This window comes from Atractosteus spatula, assembly GCF_055471065.1.
Source record: "Atractosteus spatula isolate fAtrSpa1 chromosome 10 unlocalized genomic scaffold, fAtrSpa1.hap1 SUPER_10_unloc_3, whole genome shotgun sequence".
Taxonomy (NCBI): Eukaryota; Metazoa; Chordata; class Actinopteri; order Semionotiformes; family Lepisosteidae; genus Atractosteus; species Atractosteus spatula.
This window is the reverse complement of record NW_028296623.1, coordinates 1,888,020-1,899,684: the sequence shown is the minus strand read 5'-3', so window position 1 is coordinate 1,899,684 and position 11,665 is coordinate 1,888,020.

The following is an 11,665-nucleotide window of genomic DNA, read 5'->3' as shown; positions in this document are numbered from 1 at the left end:
GAACATTGAGATGTTTTGGTAATGAGGAAGGAGGGACATGCCAGGTTCACAGGGTCATATTTAAAAAAATAGCACAGTAAAATTTCCTAAAGTTCAGGATTTTGATAGTCTGTTCCATTGTCTCTCACACCTCAGTGTCAGAATTTTTAGATGTTTTTATAACCAGGGGGTAGGTTTATAGCAAGAAGCAGAAAGTGCCATCACCCGTTGCTCATCCTCGGTTAACCATATATTCTCATATGCCATGTTCTAGACGTCCCATTTATATTAAAAAGTTCTTGTAAAATGCAAGATTTTAAGACTTTTTATGGTCAGAAGGCAAGGTCGTGGTAAATATGCAGAAAGTGCCTGTGAACTTCTGTTTTGTCTTATTTACTTATTGTGTTTGTGTTACTGTGAGTTTTGAAAATTGGTTTACAATTTTCTGAAATGTGTTTCACACAAAAATGTTATTTGGATAGTCACTACTTACATATTCCCATTTACTGAGGATAAATACAGTAATCCATCCCGATTAGTACTTTTAAAAATTACTGTAAAGAGCCATCTACAGGCGAAAGGCGGCATAACATCACAGCAGCAGCATTTAAGGCAGAAGAAGAAGCTGGCGAATAAGAAGCCAGCTTCAGCCTCGTTAATGCAATACCATTGGGTGAAGTGGAAAAATATTTCTTGCTCTGAATCCTAACATTTTTATAGGAGGTGTTCTAGTACTTCTTGCCTCAGATAAAATTGCCAATACACTTATTTCTACTCCATCAATAGTAGCAGCGTTATCGGTACTGAGTCCTAAATGTACGTCCTGTCATCATATAAAATGTCAAAAGTTTCAACTGCATTCAACTGATCAAAGTTCTCTTCGATGACAGTTATAATTTTATCCAAAATACATCCGAAACAAATTCGCACTGTTTTTTTTTATCCAGAAGAGCATCATCATGAGACTCAAAACATACCTGTTTTTTCTTCTTTCCAGGAGGAAGGATTGTTCAGATGCAAACACTGGTCCAAAATCAATGTACTCTCCTATCGCTGTTGCTTCTTTAAATCCTTCATTTGAACGTCGATATTGAGGGATGATATCGTACAAATTGTGGTTTTCTTTTAAAGCAAATTATATTAAAGTATGAGCCTCTGTTATACTGTAGTTGTCTTGGAAGTTTCGAAAGGTATAATATACCCCCTTGTGCCCTCAGCTAAAATATGATAAAATACAACAAAATTTATTTACATAGAACAGCACTTATGGTTACATGTATATTAAAATTAAGATAAATATACAAAAGTATTGAAATACAAATGTACAGTCCTAACATAATCATGCTGTCCAACTATCTTTTTTGCTTGTCAAGTTCTCCAACAAATCTGTGTTGTAATTTAATTTTAAATATTCTAACTAAGGATGCATCAAGAGCATAAATGAATTCTTCTGCCAGCCGTTCAGTCCTTGGCTGAATATGATGTCCTTGAATGTTGGTCATTATTGGCCATTCCCAGTGATATTGACTTACGTACTTAATTGTTTAACAAAAACATTCACATGTCTTGCAAATATCAAGTGGGTTAAGGTTTTGCTAAGAAATCCGAATAAGTAGAGATGAGGTTTACATTGCAATAATGAGAAGTGCATTTCTGGGTGGGCTCAAACCACTAACCTTTCAATTAACAGAGACTCACATGTGTCCCTTTTCTCCATTTGCAAGCTTAAAAAAAGAAAATAATGCTTTTTTCTTACCAGCCTGCGATATACAAGGCAAGATTTGTATTTCATCTTTCACAAGCTGTATGAATTTCATGAAAAGCAAGTTGTTCCAGAAAGAAAATGAAAACTTGCGTTAAACAAAATCAAGCTGTACGTAATCATCCATAGTGATTCATTTTGTAAGACAAGCACTGCTGGGATTTGAACTCAGCATCTCCTGTTTTAAGAGGAAAGCATGTTAACCAAATCAGCCAAAGTGCCATCAATGGATCAACACCATGTCTGAGTCAGTGATTGCAGCTGACAGTCACTGGAGGACAGTTCATCGTTCAACAAGTCAGCCTGCATAATGAGGGGGAAGAGACTGACTTCTGTGATGCAGTATCGACAAATACTAACCTTCTGTCCAACTGTTCTCTGCTGCATTCTGGATTAGCAGGTAAATATTGGTTTCCATGAATGTGTAGGGGTTTTGTGTATTTACTGGGACAATTATTAATTGTAGCAGTAAGTCACAAAATGATTCTTTGATGGCTATTAGAAAACCGACCTTGTGAGTTAACTCATTAACGCACACACACAGATACTAATACACTTATTAATACATAAAATGTGCATATAAACATAACAGATCTTAAGAGTGTGGGTTAGCAGAATACAAAAGGTATATATTAAATCATGAAGAGTTCCAAACCAAGAGGGACATACATTCCGTATACCATTCATTTAGACTGTTTCGTAAATGAACTGGGATTACAACTTCTACACTAGATACTCAAAAGCAAGTACATCACTCATAGGTATTAGATTGATATCAATTGTGGTTGAGGTAACAATTGAATTCTCGAGCTGTAATGCAGAATGTTGAATACTCATCCGATCTGTGTGGATTCAGATCTCCCGCGGACAAAAGAAGTAGTGGCAGGCTGTTGCTGTGTGCAATCGGCACTCTCTGGCTCGGTGCCAGGCAGTGGCCGGTGCGGCTGGCGAGAAGGAGAGGAGGGAGAGATTCCTGTTGCGATGCGCTGCTGATGCTCTTTGAAGACCGGCTAGTTAGTGTTGGCTGAAACTAGCAGAGCTTGTGCACATGGAAAGTGACTGCGGGTCCAAGCCAGTCACACTCTTTAGATGGGAAGAAGACCAGTTCGTTCCCGATGTAGCGCTAGCCCTGAATCCTGAGATTCAGCTGTCGACAGTTCCGACCGTAGTTCACTCGTTGATCAGGCAAGCTTTGGCGGTGGAGTACCGGTGGTTCACGAGGCTGTCAGCTGGGCTAACCTACGGTAGTTCAGTGGCTAAAAGTTCCGCGGGCATTCGAGACCCATGTGGGGTTACCCTGCCCTACCAGTTCCTGATTGGCTGATTGAGGTGGAGGATGAGTAACAATGACCTCTGTCCTTAGGGTTGTAAACCTTGGGATGAGACTCTCCCATGGAATCTCCCAGACAGTAAGGTGCCAGAGATGACCATTTATTAGGGTGGCTGGTGAATCTCAGCCCTGGGAGCTGTTCCTTATCAGGAAACTCTATCAGCTAGAAAAACACCTTAAATGTGAACCAGATGGAATGGCCTCTCTGTATCCAGCTGCACTGAGATGAGGGAGAGAGGGACTGGCAAGGGAGCAGCAAACTTAATTCCTGTATTTTAAATACGCCTTGCTGCTACAGAAGTGTCCATAGACAGAGAGATCGCTGAACCTCACTGTTCTGGCATGTCCGTTAGCCTCCATCCTGCTTCAGCAATGAATGCAGCGGGGCACATTCTGAGAGAGATGCGGTCAATCAGGTTGCAGGAAAACCACGCTATGCTTTTTTTTGAGATCCTGAAAAGGCCAGAGAGGCCATGTATATGTGTGCAGCTGGATGTGTATTTGCAGGTGGCGTAGCAAATTCTGCTGAAGCCCCACTGCCTGGTGTGGACGGTAGCTGTGCATGTTGCAGCAGAATTGTGCATGTGAGATCAAGGGGGCATGTCATGTGTTTCAGCACTTCACTCCCTTCAGTAGCACGTGATTCCCTGAGTCCAAAACAATTGTGAGTTCTTTAGATGACCTGTGGACCAATCTTTCACGATGAAGAATTCCTTAAGAAGAATAGATCTCGGCCCACCATCCCAATGCCCCCGTCTCAAAACAGCAACCTCCCACTGCCCTTAGTCTGCAAGGCAGTCCTTTCAAGTGCGATGACAACGCCGGGACCTTCATTGCCTATTGTACAAGCTGAACTTTTGTGCTCATCAATACAATGCTCTTTCCATCAACTCATCTTGTCTTTTGACGCTTCGTGTTTTGCGCTCCTTTGACCATCGGCATATCGGGTGACTGCAAACACTGAAGTTCTTGCTTACGGAGTGTGGAACATTGTTTTGAAAGGATCGCTGTTCTGTCATGTTGACGCCGAGTGAATCTTTCTTTGGGCAACATGGGCAGCCTGACAGCAGCGCGAAAGAAAGTAATGGCAAATTTCTTGACTTATTTCTGAATGTGAATGTTCTTCAGGAAAGGGATGCGGCGTTGCTTCTCCCCCATGTAAAGGTCACACGTTCCAGACGTGGTTATGAGAGAACAGTTGCCGCAAGTGTCTGAAAAGAGCAAGAGAGGAAGTGGCCCTGCCCCGAAACTCACAACTTTCTGATGATGAGGTTATGAGGATGCGAGAGGTCCCTCATTTGTAAGGAATCCACTGTAACAGCTGCTGCCCTGTAGTCGTTGGTGCAGTAGGTGACTAAGCAGAACACCAGATGATATTAGAACGTTCCTGAATATAGTGGAAATAATATCCTCAGTCAGAAATGAACTTGCATCAGTCGCTTGAATTTTATTGTAATATTTCCCTAAAATTGCTATAAAGACACACCAGAAATATACACAGTGAAGTTTAATTAATTCTTGTTTATTAATCAGTGCAATTTAACAATGTATTTTAATGTCTATAAGATTCGATATTTCAGCTAATAGATGTAGAGCCTTAATATGCAATAGTGAATTTTCAGAATTCCTGGGGAGCAACAAGAACAAAAATTAAATACATATTTAAATTCAGTGTATGTCTTAAATGCGATCTGGCCCCTCTGGCTGTTAATTTAATAGATTTGTTGAAATTTTCATTAGGATGGTACTCTACACTTTTGAGAGTGAAAAGGGATAGGATTTGGGGATTCCGAGTATAACGTTTGTAGGCCAGTGTAAGGACATGTCCTCTTTTTAAAAGTCATTATTTAAGACAGTTCTGAACACTCTCACTTCTCTCACTCACTCACAAAGTCAGAGGAGCAGATTGTTTCAGGTCATTTTAGTTCACTGTAGTTACAGAGGTCTCTCCTCTGTAGCATTTTTGACTTATAAGTAAAACAGAAATTATATTTGCAAATTAATTGTATTTGCAGCTCTAAAAAGATAAACTTCAGAGACTTCTGTAACAGATCTTTTCAGGTCATTTCAGCTCAGTGCTGCTCCTCTGACCTTGGGAATGAGTCTTAGGAAATTCAGAACAGCGTGTTGCTCGCCTCTGACTTGCTCTGCGGACCAGTCCAGTAGGAGCTGCACAGTCACTATGACGTGTGCAGTCCTACACCGCCTTGATATCAACAGGATGAACCTCCTCTTCCATCTGCAAGACTATCAGCACTCTGGCTGTATATTACTGGACCACAGCCACAGGACAGAGAAGGGGCAGTGTTCCTACGAACTATCATGAATAATCACTTTTAAAAAGACGTAGAAGGTTCTTTCCTTGAACGTACCCTTACATTTGCCACCACAACTTAATTCTCTGTACCCCCAAATCCCCAATATCCCTGCTTTCCCCAGAGAGTCCTGGGACCCTCTCAAACTGCTAGGCGGTGCGGTCAGTTACAAAATAAAAGAAATTCCTTTATTTAGGCATCGTCATTCCCCGACATTTCCTTGGCCCAGTGTACAACATTGGACACACACCTTCGGAAATGTCTAAGAGGACACATTTTGTGGATATCAGAGATGAACCGCTGTTAATAAAGACCCTGCCCTTCACAAGCACTTGAATATTCATTCAACCTCTGGGTGAAGCCATTTCCAATTGGGGCTCCTTCTCACCAGTTACTTCCCACAAGTAACTCCAGTCGTTGGGATGTTGGAATGACAGATGACCCAACTGGTGATGTGCTTGTGTGAGCCTCAGTTAACTGGTGTCATGGGATACCAGATTACAGCGAACAACAGTCCCTCGGTAACAACAACATAGTGAGAGCTATTACAGCAATCTACAGCTAGTCCATATTAGGAGAGCAGGACGAATGACCGGAGACAGTTCATCACATCCTTTTACAGAATACATTTGGTTACAAAACAGATCATGACCCTTTTGCCCTTTCTATTTCCACATAAGATACAAGAACAGTGTTAGATTGCAAGGCTTAAGGAGTTGTTTCAGACCTTGCACAGGGAAATGTAAATATAATTAATATGAATATATTTAGAGGTCTCAGGTTTTGCAGTCTTATTTTCCAATAATAGAAAAACACAGTGACAGCAGTTAATTAGTACAAGTACACATCTCATTTCATTTCAAGTACACCTGTACTTCACCGGGTGCCAACAGCGTCCGAAAGCGATGGTCGAACGGGGATTGATTTCTGTTGTTTAAGTTGTGGTACGTGTTGCCAACTAAAGTTCAAACGCTTTCTACAATCTTTGGCTGAACGTGGATCTTGTAGGTCAAACAAATGTGTCGTGACTGAGGATGCCTCTTCTTCGTGTCTTCGAACAGCTTCCAGTCCATTTCGTCCAGCAATTTCCCTCACGGGATCAATAAAGTATCTATCTATCTAGCCAGCCCGGCAGAAGAACATGCTGGATTCTAGGGAGATGCGCGATGGCCCTTACACAGGCGACGACCAGGCAGGAAGAAGGTTTCAGCAGATGAGACACGGGTCTGGAGATGTCCACCTTCACCAGGTTACTCAGGCGCCCCAGACAGTGGAATAATTCCTGCCAACCTCTTTCTGTGGTGTTGATGCTGTGATCTATAATGAGTTTATGAAGTCCAAGGAAATGGCCATTTTGAGTTGCCTTTGCTAAAAAAAATATTTATATTTATTTATTACATGGAATAAGATAACATAAGATCACTTTATTAGCCATATACAATTTCTTGCATTAGGAATTTGTCTTTTCGCATACCACAGCTTGCCTTCCATGAGACAGACAGACAGAGAGAATCTTGGGGTCAGAGCCCAGGGTCAGCCATTGTACAGCGCCTCTGGAGCAGTTGGGGTCAAGGGCCTTGCTCAGGGCCCCAACAGAGTAGGATTCCTCTGCCGGCCGCGGGATTTGGACCAGCAACCTTCCAGCCAGAGGCAAAGTCCCTTAGCCACAGAGCCACCGCTCCTCCCATAGGCTGAATACAGTTGTGGTATCACAGCTGTAGGTAAGGACAGCTAATCAAGCATTTTAATTCATTTGGATGTCATTTCCAGGAACGTTTCAAAACAGTAGTATCAACCAAGATAATGTTTTCCTGATAGATAGGTTTAAACAATATTATTTTTTGAGAATACTAATGCTACTAAGTTTATATATATATCTAATAAAAAAAACTTCAATTGCATTGAAAAATGAAATGCACTATTGTTAGAAATAGAACTACTGTTTTCTTACAACACAGTCCTAACTTAATAGGATAACAATTCTGGCATGCAGCTTATCAAAAATTAGAAAAAGCTCTATTTTATTTTAACCAGGATATCCCACACGGGGTCGGAGGGGAGCTGGAGCCTATCCCAGCAAGTAACAGGCATAGGGCAGGATACACCCTGGATGGCACACCAGTCCATTACAGGGCAGACGAACACACACTCACAAACAGCAGGGTTAATTAACCTACCAGCATGTGGGTGGAAGCCCACATCAACACAGAGAGAACATACAAACGCCACACAGATAGCATCTTAGGAACTGAACCCAGGGCCCCAGCACTGACAGGTTTGATTTAGTTCTTATTTTTACACCATTTGAAAATCATACAGTAGACTTGTCATAACAAGCACTTATTCTGTTCTAGATCTATTCTAAACATAAAGGATCTCTGTACAACTTACCAAATGTGACAAGACTGTCATCTTTCAAACAGGAGTGCATTCGAAGGGACCTCAAGCACGGCAGTTTGACAAACTTTAATAATCATCTCAGCTGCCTTTTTAATGCCTTTTCCAAACGGCAGATGCAAGACTTCAAGGTTTTTAAGTTTCTGCAGTGCACAAGGTGAGAACACAGATAATTAGCAGCACTTATTTACTCAGCTCTATCCTATCCTCCTCAGCCTATCCCTTCAGGACATTCAGTCTCTTTACTATACATACTGTACAAATATGTGCAAGAGGGGAGTGAGTCAAGACAAACTTGAGGTTCTTGTCTGGACCGCATTTCCCAGAATGCTGTGGGGTGTGAGCTGCTGCCCGCTGTCACAAGACCTGCTGGTGGAAGATTATTGGTCAGGTGTCAGATCACAAAGAAGGAAGCTCAAGCTACCAAAAGTCACATGTTTTTTGTGAAGAGTCACAGAGAGAGAGAGACTGGAGTTAAGAGTTGTTCAGTTAAGGCTGGCAATTAGCTTAGCTGCCCACTCCTGATAGTGAGAGACTGAAAAGGAGCTAGATTATTCCTTTGGAGTTTGTTTTTTATTTCCCTGCACTATAAATAAACAGTCCTGTTTCTGAGCCTTATGCCTGTATTTGTGCATGTCTGTTTCTCTGCATTAGCCTGTGTTTAAAGACTGTTACAGCAAGTCCAATGGACAGTCAAATGTTTTCATCATTTGGTTTTCCATCACAGGGCACATATAGATGCCAGCTGTAGATATTTTAATGTTTTATAGACACACATACAATACAATATCTATGCAATGTATTTGAAAAAACTGATAATTCTGTCAACCAAATTCATCCATCCATTTTCTAGCCATGTTATCCAGTACAGAGCTGCATGGCAGCTGGCGTCTATCCCAGCAAGAAACACGTGCCTGGCAGATACATCCTGGATGTATCTAGATGTGCACATACCTATATAACCTACCACTGTGGGAGGACTGTGGGAGGAGACCAGAGCATCTGAAAGAAACCCACACTAAATCGGAGAGAACATGCAAACTCCCCACAGACAGAACCCAGGACCGGAATTAAACCCAGGGCTCCAGAACTGCTAATGCAATGACAGGCAATGCCAATGTCCCAGCAATACACCCCAGGGAGCCACCGTGCCACCCATGGACAGAGCAAGCTAATTGGTTTTAGGTCAACACAATCATGCCCAACATCCCAAAGAAATTGGAGCTGAATTGCAGAGCAAACAATCATTTCGCCTATATTAAAAAACTCAAAGAACTTTTGATCAAATCATAAATATGTTACAGTCACATTGTCAATAAGACGAGTCGTTCACATGAAAGCTTCAATAACTCAGTGAGAAGTGCCTGGCTTTTTAGAAGTTAGTTTCCACCTACCGAAAGCTGGCGTTACTTCCACAGTTTCAAACACTTCATTACACAGCTTCAGCACTTTCAGATTTGTGAATCTTCCAAGCTGTGCAACTGAGAAAAAAAACAAAACATTACAATTAGCAGAGATCACAACTACAACTGTTAGAGTGATTGTTTACTTGATAAAAGACCTCTTACATTTTCTCTTCTATTATGTCCAGAAATAGAATACCTTCTGTACAGTTTGATCTGTGAAAAGGTTGTGCAAGGGAAATAAACCTAGAATCACAATTTATTTTACTTTTATTCACACACTGTAAAATACGTCCTCCAAGTGAAAAACAAATGGTCAGACACTCTAAACAGTAATTTCAAATGAAAATGAGATAGAAACACTGGCTGGACATCTTCAGAATGAACAGTGAAATGTGAACCAAAGAGGACAGAAGGAAACTATGAGAGTGCAGAACAAGATACCCAGGCATGTTGTTGAGGGTAATGCCCTGGATTCAAGTGTTTCATAGCAAAAGCAGTGAACTACTCATGCAAGTTACATTCTGTCTTAGATTTCTAATTGATTTGGGATGAGCTGTAGACTTTTGTTATTTTGACATTATTTTGTCAGTAATATGTGAAAAAGTCTAGGCCAGGGTTACTAGTTTTGATAAACTCTTTAAAACCTGTTGGTGTGGATAAGAACTGCTAGAACAACAATCTGGAATATGATCCATCAGAACATGGCACAGACTCATTGGCAGAAGGAAACGGCTCACCAAAAGAGCTCAGCTGAGAACCGGTGAACGCTATGCAGCCCAGTCTGAGCTCCTGCAGGCTAGCGCAAGGCAGGGGGCTGATGATGCCTTCCAATGCAGGACAGGAGTCACTTTCCAATACAAAGCTGGACAAGAGTGGGAAATGTGTGAAAAGCCACGCTGAAACAGAAACAAAAAAACAAAAACCACCCATCAGCAGCTTCATACTGTTACTGGTGCAGACGATGACTGGTCACTCCTCCTGAAAACCACAGCCTCTGGTTCTTTCACCAAGAAGGGCAGTGCAATCACATTGCAATAATACAGTAGGAGTTTTCCCAATAATAATTACTGTATATTGATTTGACCTCAGCATTGTCCTTACCTTGATTCATTTTGGTATTGGTATTCTTAATTTATCTGCTTGTGCCTTTTCAAACAATGCTGTGACAACTCCCAAAGTGCGCTCTATTCCTTCGTCCTTTAACTTTCCATCAGTACTTTTGTAAGACTTACATTTTGGTTATTTGTAAGCATTAATGTAGCTTCTACTTGTCACACACTATCGCATTTATAAAGGGAAATTTGTAGTTGATTACATAAATAAGTTTGGAAATTTAAGATGGAATGCAGTTAAGGCAGATATTTAGATTCATGCAGCAATATTTTTTGCATTCGTATTGCTCCAAGGAACACATCTGTTCGGTCATGTTAAGTGTTTTTAAAGATAAAATGGTTTGATGTTTTAGAAGAAAATGCAGTCCAAACACCCATATTTGTTTGCTCTGGCACAATATTTCTGGAATCATGTTTTGATCACCTAAAAACTGCTTCCCAGTCTTGGTCAGGAGTAGCCATTCATTCCAATAGATCTTTGTTAGTCTGACTCATCCATCCACCCTTTTTCTAACCACTTATTCCAGTTCAGGGTTAGGGTTAGCCTTGTAGCGCAGTGGCCCTGGGTTCAATTTCAGTGCTGTCTGCATGGAGTTTGCATGTTTTCCCTGTGCTCATGTGGGTTTCCTCCCACATTCCACTGGCAGTGCTGGTAGGTGAACAGACCCTGATCTGAGTGTGCATGTATGTTTGTATCTGTCTGCTCTGCAGTGGGCTGGCATCCCATCCAGGGTGTATCCTGACTTACCCCTGTTACTTGCTAGATAGGCTCTGGCTTCCTCATGACCCTGTACTGTATAAAGCACTTTAGAAAATGGATGGATGGATTAATCTGATATTACCTAATATAGCGTCTTCCTCTTGTATGGTAATATTCAAGTACAGTTTCCTTAGAGTAACCACCTTACTGAATCCAACTGGTAGGGCACACACAATTCCTGGAGATGGACCCAGTACTAATTTCAGTTCCTGGCAGAAAATTAAAATTCAGAAAATTAGAAAAGGCGGTTTATTCATTAAACTCTAAGCTACTAACAGCCAACTTTCTGTAGTAAAACCGTGTTCAATATTCATGATTTCGCTTCTTTGCACAAAAGTGTTATAAGGTTTTACAATGTTATAAGGCACAACTGCATTAACATGACTTAACATGATTCTGGAGCAGTGCATCCTGGGTAATGCTTCAGTTGTTCAGTTTCCTTCAGGAAAGCGTAAGAAGTGGCTTGTATGTGGACCTGTTACCAGAGCAGTGCCTGTGCGCGACTCAGTGTTGTGTTGCCAGATAAAAGAAATATTATTAAAACAAATATCTTCCATGAATCCCTAAACTATCAATTTCAATTTACTTTCCTGTCAGTTATTCC